Here is an 8,372-nt window from a genome sequence, read left to right on the forward strand (position 1 = left end):
TATATATATATATTACTGGTTATGTCTCCTGGAGACTCATGACCAATACAATGGAGGTGTGACACCAAGGGATTTGGGATACATCTTCAATTTCGAAAGCATTTTGCAGGTCAACCAGATAGGTCTACTCCCTAAAGAGGTTGAACCTCTTGCTTTACGAGAACGTAAGTAGTGTCAAGAAAAGCAATTAGTTATTTGGATACATTTGATTGAAAGTAAAAACAAACAAACAAACAAAAACTAACAAATAAAACAATAAGAACTACAAAGTCTTATACTTACTCATTATAGGAAAGTAAAATAATGTTTAAATTTTTTTGGTGGATAAAATTAGGATAGCTTCAGACACAGCAGCATTTTAACTTAACTCCCTTTTGTAGTTCTTTCAGTTCTATTCTATATTGTATTAGGTTCCTAGAATTGTAGTAACAAAATTACTTTAAAAACTTTTCTTTCCTCACAGTTCTGGAGTATAGAAATCCTTTTTTTATAATTTAAATTTATTTATTTGAATTGGAGGTTAATTACTTTATGATATTGTATTGGTTCTGCCACACATCGACATGAATCCACCATGGGCGTACACGTGTTCCCCATCCTGAACCCCGCTCCCACCTCCCTCCCCATCTTAAATCAAGGTGTCAGTAGGGTGATGTTCTCTTGAATACTCAAAGTCCATTTCATGTTTCTCTTAGCTTTTGGTGTTGTTGGCAATCCTTGGTGTTCCAATATCTGTCTCCATTCTTTTGTTATTTTCTCCCTGAGAGTAAGGCATTCAACATAAACTTGTTGAACATCCTTATTTTTGTTAAGTTCTTCAAATATTTGGTACTTTTCAAAAGATATACAGAAAGATTTACCAGAAAATAATGAATAAGCTTGAGCAACGCAGTCGAAAAACTGACCAAGGATAGGATTCAGAACCCTATAGAGTAACTTACAAAGGATCATAGTGCTCTCTGTTTAAATTACAATAATAATTTAAGTGCCAATTTATATACTAATTTTTAGAGTTCTGTGCACATTGTATTATTGACTTTCTAATATTTTAGATTTTTGAGAAGATTATATTATTTTTGGCTATAACATCAATACTATTTATTATGATACAATCATAATTTATTTATCATATTTATTATGTTACAATCAACTGACTTCAAGAGTAATTTTTTTTTAAATTTTGATTGAAGCATTATCATACTTTGATCAATTTGGTCTGACATGAATTGCAGAAAGGGTTTTTATTTAGTTCTGGTCTATGGTCTAGCCATATCTGAACCAGGGAACGTTGTCAGTAATTTTATTAACCATGGAAACTACACTTGGGGTTTATATGTAGAATTATTTTTTTTTTTTTTGGTGGAGCTTTCATTGCACTTGTCAGATTATAGCAAATATTTTGCTCTTTTTTTTTTTTTTAAATTGAAGTATAGTTAACTCAAAATTCTGTGTTATTTAACCCATTAGCACAGTGATTCAGCTATACATATTTGTATCTATGTATAAGTAAGAAAACACTGATGTTTACAAAGTAACGAGTATAGTTCCCTGTGCTACAGAGTAGGTCCTTGCCGGTTATATACAATTCCATTTATCAGAGCATGAAAAAGAATAAAATACCTCAGAATAAACCTACCTAAGGAGGGAAAAGACCTGTACTTTAAAATGTACATCCCCTGATGTACTTTTCATTAGGGGACACTGATGAAAAAAAATCAAAGATGGCACTGGCAAATAGAAAGATAAACTATGTTCTTGGATTGGAAGAATTCATACTGTTAAAATGGCTATGCTACATAAAGCAATCTACACATTCCACTGCAATCCCTATCAAATTGTCAGTGTTATTATTCACAGAACTAGAAAAAAAAGAAAAAAAAAGAAAAATTTGTGCAGAAATACAAAAGACTCTGAATAGACAAAGCAATGTTGGAAAAGAAAAACAGAGCTTGAGGAATCAGGTTCCCTGATTTCAGACTGTACAACAAAGATACAGTAATCCAAACAGTATGGTACTGGCACCAAAATAGAAATAAAGCTTAATTGAAGAGGATAGAAAGCCAATAAATAAACTCATACATGTATACTCAATCAATCTGTAACGAAGGAGATAAGAATATACAAAAGAGAAAAGAAAGCCTCTTCAATAAATGATGCTGGGGAAACTTAACAGCGAAATGTAAAATAACAAAATTAGAACATTCTCTAACACCATACATAAAAATAAATTCAAAGTGAATTAAAGCCCTGCATGTAAGACTGAATATCAGAAAACTCCTAGAGGAAAATCTGGGCAAAACACTTGTTGACATACTGCAGCAATATCTTTTGGGAGCTATCTCCTAAAGTAATGGAAATAAAAACAAAAATAAGCAAATGGGACTTAACTAAACTTAAAAACTTTTGCATAGAAAAGGAAATTGTAAGCAAAACAACAAAAAGAATTGGCAGAAAATATTTGCAAACAATGAAACTGACAATAAATAATATACAAAATATTCTCTAAAATATGCAGCTCAATATCATAAATACAAAAAAAAATTTAAAAATGGGCAGAAGATGGAAATAGATAGTTCTCCAAAAATGACATACAGATGGTCAGCAGGCATATGAAAAACTGCTCAATATTTACAATTATCAGAGAAATACAAATAAAGACTACAATGAGGTATCACCTTACATTGGCCAGAATGGCCAGCATTAAAAAGTCCATATGTAGGCAATTTTTAAAAAAGTTTCCTCTAGTTTTCTAGATATGTCCAAATAATTTTAAGCTATAAATTAATTTATTAATATTTTGAGTGTTTCTACCCTGAACAGAGAAGCAGGATGTAAAACTCTCTTATATGAGGAATCCTGATATTTCTCTTCACTGTGGTGCTTTCAGATTCCCTTTGATCAATAAGCACACACATGATGCTTTATTTCTAATTTGCCTTAAGGATTTCATAAAATTGTGGAGGCCTGTGCATAAATGAGATAGACTACTATAGCATATGAGTAAGTACAATGTTGTATATAAAAAATAAAAAATAAATTAAAAATATAAAAACTTAGACCAGAATCTATTTTTTTTTTCTGGAGTATAAAAAGGAAATGGAATAGAAAAAGAATGTAAAAATCAGTGTTCAAGAGGTTAAACAACAGCTAGAAAAATAGACAAAAATAAATCTGTCAAGAAAGCCTTTGAGAAAGGGAGAATGGACAGTAAGATGAAAGAAGAGGAGCAAGACAGAGAAGAATTCAGAAACTTTTGCTTTGGTCAATCACAAATCCAGATAATCTACTAGAGTACCACTCTTCTATAGTGTTGCTTATTTAGTGCTCACATCCTTGCTAAAGGTTAAGGAATGTATGGAAAATGAGAAAGTTATGACTGGAAATCTTCTGCATGGTAGTCTTCTACTGTTAAGTAATAAACTTTAAATTCTTTAACTTCATCATTGCAGTGTATTACTTTGTCTTGGGTGTAGAAGTTAGAAATATTGAAACTATGGAACTCTTCAGTCTGCTCATCATAAAATTTTATTTCTAGGTAGGGTGAAAAACCGGAGAAGGCGATGGCACCCCACTCCAGTACTCTTGCCTGGAAAATCCCATGGATGGAGAAGCCTGGTAGGCTGCAGTCCATGGGGTCGTGAAGAGTTAGACATGACTGAGCGACTTCCCTTTCACTTTTCACTTTCATGCATTGGAGAAGGAAATGGCAACCCACTCCAGTGTACATACCTGGAGAATCCCAGGGATGGGGGAGCCTGGTGGGCTGCCATCTATGGGGTCACACAGAGTTGGACATGACTGAAGTGACTTAGTAGCAACAGTAGGGTAAAAAACAAGTAAGATAGTTATAAGGTTAATTAATTTATTTATTTAAGTCTAGTTAGTAAGGACCCTAACCAAGGAAAAGACAGGATACAGGAAAGGAACTAGCTTCAGAACAAAGAGTTGGAGGCTATGTACAGCTATTTCAATGAGGAAGGAAAATTCAAAAGAAGAGTGGCTGCTAAATGAAGATTGTAAAACACCAGCAAGAAAGAAAGAAGACTGAAAAATGTTACTATTCTACTCTTTCTTATGGTTTCATGTATTACCCTCCCCCTGTTCTGTTTTAGTGTTCTTGGTGATTTTTACAAAGAATCTTTAAACCTATACTACAGTTAACTCTGGGGCTTCACTGGTGGCTCAGATGGCAAAGAATCTGCCTGCAATATGGGAGACTTGGGTTCAATCCCTGGGTTGAGAAATTCCTCTGGAAAAGGGAATGACTACCCACTCCAGTAATCTTGCCTGGAGAATTCCACTGAGAGAGGAGTCTAATGGGCTACAGCCCATGGTATCGCAACAATCAGACAAGACTGAGCCACTAACACTTTCATTTTCATATATAACTCTAATTTCTTTGCAAGGTCATTATTTAGCATGTTATCAAAACATTTCTTTTGAAAGGCAATCAAGAAGCTGTATATTTATCCAGAAAGCACATTGCCTACTAACATTGAGGCATTTTTTTTTCTTGCAAACATTAAACAAACAAATCAGATTTCCTACCTTTCTGCTACAATAATTGAATTATGAAAAGCAGAAATAAGCTGATATGTTGAAATGTTAACACCATATTTCATGCAATTTCATAAATAATTTTACTTGCCAAATTAATTTAGCTGGCCCTGTTATGAGTCCTACCACATGGATGATAAACAGGTGGAAGTGCTATAAACAAAAGATAATGATAAATGGCAGTGTATCAAGTAGTATGTGTAGAGATGTCAAATGAAATGTCCCTGAAGTCAGTGCTAACACGACTGATTTAACAACTTCACCGTCTAGTACACAAAGAGAACAATAGAAAGAATGGAATTAACGAACATGCAAGAGTCTCTTTCCTGTGACACCACACTGGCTAAGAAACAATGAAAAGAGCAGCAGGGATTCATAACCTAAAAAGGACTCAGTTTCTATACTCTGCCCAAAAAGAGCGAAAATGAAATAATTCCAAAATATAATAAGAAATTATACCACAACAAAAGAATTAATACAGATTGAATTTATATAATGAATATAAAATATTTTACAGAATTTTAGCATATAGTAAACACTTAAATCTATTTCTGCTTTATTGACCATGCCACAGCCTTTGACTGTGTGAATCACAAAAAACTGTGGAAAATTCTGAAAGAGATGGGAATATCAGACCACCTGACCTGCCTCTTGAGAAACTATATGCAGGTCAGGAAGCAACAGTTAGAACTGGACATGGAACAATGACTGGTTCCAAATAGGAAAAGGAGTACATCAAGGCTGTATACTGTCACCCTGTTTATTTAACTTATATGCAGAGTACATCATGAGAAACGCTGGGCTGGAGGAAGCACAAGCTGGAATCAAGATTGCTGGGAGAAATACCAATAACCTCAGATATGCAAATAACACCACCCTTATGGCAGAAAGTGAAGAATAACTAAAGAACCTCTTGATGAATGTGAAAGAGGAGAGTGAAAAAGTTGGCTTAAAACTCAACATTCAGAAAACTAAGATCATGGCATCTGGTCCCATCACTTCATGGCAAATAGATTGGGAAATAGTGGAAACAGTGGCAGATTTTAATTTTCTGGGCTCCAAAATTACTGCAGATGGTGACTTCAGCCATGAAATAAAAAGATGCTTACTCCTTGGGAGAAAAGTTATGACCAACCTAGACAGCATATCACAAAGCACAGACATTACTTTGTCAACAAAGGTCCATCTAGTCAAGGCTATGGTTTTTCCAGTGGTCATGTATGGATGTGAGACTATAGAGAAAGCTGAGTGCTGAAGAATTGATGCTTTTTTTTTTTTTTAAGAAGTTAATAACACTTTTGTTTTTAACATAAGATAATCATTTTATACTGAGAAAAGGTTTATCATGAGTAATAATTCTAGTATAATTATGAAAATAGCTCTAAATCAAAATGTAGAATCCAAAAAAATCCCTAAATATTAGAAATGCAAATTTTGAACTGTGGTGTTGGAGAAGACTCTTGAGAGTCCCTTGGGGTGCAAAGAGATCCAACCAGTCCATCCTAAAGATCAGTCCTGGGTGTTCATTGGAAGGACTGATGTTGAAGCTGAAATTCCAATACTTTGGCCACCTGATACTAAGAGCTGACTCATTTGAAAAGACCCTGAACCCTGATGCTGGGAAAGATTGAGGGCAGGGGGAGAAGGGGATGACAGAATATGATATGGTTGGATGGCATCACCGACTCAGTGGACATTGGTTTGGGTAGACTCTGGCAGTTTGCGATGGACAGGGAGGCCTGGCGTGTTGTGGTTCATGGGTTGCAAAGAGTCAGACATGACTGAGCGACTGAACTGAACTGAACTGAAACACTTAAAACACATTACACTTTTGATATTATTATAGTAAAAATGTCACTGTTATTCTGGAAATTGAAATTATATACGATTTCCTAAGTGAAGGAAAATGAGCTTTATTTATTTTTTCTCTATGGGTGGCGGCATTTCCTCAAGTCACACAAGCCATGCAGGCTTGATTAAGAGGTTCAAGGTAACAGATGACCTATTTTGAAACTATACTTTATGAAGAGGGATACATTATTAGTCATTCTTTTGAAGCAGGGAAGAATAAACCTGACTCCATACTAGATCTATTTCTTTTACATTTTCCTCATGGCTCAGCTGGTAAAGAATCCACCTGCAATGCAGGGGACCTGGGCTTGATCCCTGGGTTGGGAATATCCCCCAGAGAAGGGAACAGCTACACACTCCAGTATTCTGGCCTGGAGAATTCCATGGATTGTATAGTCCATGGGGTCACAAAGAGACAGACATGATTAAGCAACTTTCACATTCATGTTCACATTGCATTTTATTGTTTTTGCTATGGCAACTCACTCCAGTATTCTTGCCTGGAGAATCCTGTGGACAGAGAAGCCTGTTGGGCTGCTGTCCATGGGGTTGCATGGAGTCGGACATGACTGAAACGACTTAGCATGCATAGCATAGCATGCAATCACTAAAGGAACAATTTCTATGCTCTTCTCCTAGTAGACTATTGGGCACCTACTGACCTGGAGATTCATATTCTGGTGTCATATCTTTTTGCCTTTTCATATTGTTCATGGGGTTGTCGAGGCAAGAGTACTGAAGAGGTTTGCCATTTTCTTCCCAGTGGACCACATTTTGTCAGAACTCTTACAATAACCATTCCATTGTGGATGTGTCTGGCAGTGAAATTAGAGTTGATGCTATAAAAAAGAATATCAATAGGAAACTGAAATGTTACCATGAATCAAGGTAAATTGGATGTGGTCAAACACAGGAGATGGCAAGAATGAACATCGGCATTTTAGGAATCAGTCAAATAGACAGGAATGGGTAATTTAATTCAGGTGACCAATATATCTACTACTGTGGGCAAGAATCCCTTAGAAGAAATGGAGTAGCTCTCATGGTCTACAGAAGTTGGAAATGCAGTATTTGAGTGCAATTTCAAAAACAACAGAATGTTCTCAGTTCGTTTCCAAGGCAAATCATTCAACATGACAGTAGTCCAAGTCTATGCCCTAACCTCTGATGCTGAAGAAGCAGAAATTGAATGGTTCTATGAAGATCTACAAGACTTTCTAGGACTAACACCAAAAAAAATAGATGTCCTTCTATTCATAGGGGATTGGAATGCAGAAGTAGTCACTACCACTGCCTGGAGTGACGGGAAAGTTTGACTTGGAGTACAAAGTGAAGCTGGGCAAAGGCTAACAGATTTCTGCCAAGAGAACACACTGATCATAGCAAACACCCTCGTCCAACAACACAAGAGACGATTGTACACATGCACATCACCAGACAGTCAACACAGAAATCAGACTGAGTATATTCTTTGTAGCCAAAGATGGAAAGCTCTACACAGTCAGCAAAAACAAGACCTGGAGCTGACTTTGGTTCCTTTTACTTCTCCTTACTGTAAAATTCAGACTTAAATTGAAAGTATGGACCATTCAGGTATGACCTAAATCAAATTCCTTATGATTATACAGTTGAGGTGATGAATAGTTTCAAGGGATTAGATCTGGTAGACAAAGTCTCTGAAGAACTGTGGATGGAGGTTTGTAACATTGTAGAGGAGGCAGTGACCAAAACCATCCCCAAGAAAAAGAAATGCAAGAAGACAAAATGATTGTTTGAGGAGGCCTTACAAATAGCTGAGAAAAGAAGAGAAGTGAAAGGCAACAGAGAAATGGAAAGATATACCAAACTGAATACCAAGTTCTAGAGAATAGCAAGGAGAGATAAGAAGCCTTCTTAGGTGAACAATGCAAAGAAATAGAGAAAAATAATAGAATGGGAAAGACTAGAGATCTCTTCAAGAAAAT

This window comes from Bison bison, unplaced genomic scaffold (assembly GCF_000754665.1).
Source record: "Bison bison bison isolate TAMUID 2011002044 unplaced genomic scaffold, Bison_UMD1.0 scf7180017864370, whole genome shotgun sequence".
Taxonomy (NCBI): Eukaryota; Metazoa; Chordata; class Mammalia; order Artiodactyla; family Bovidae; genus Bison; species Bison bison.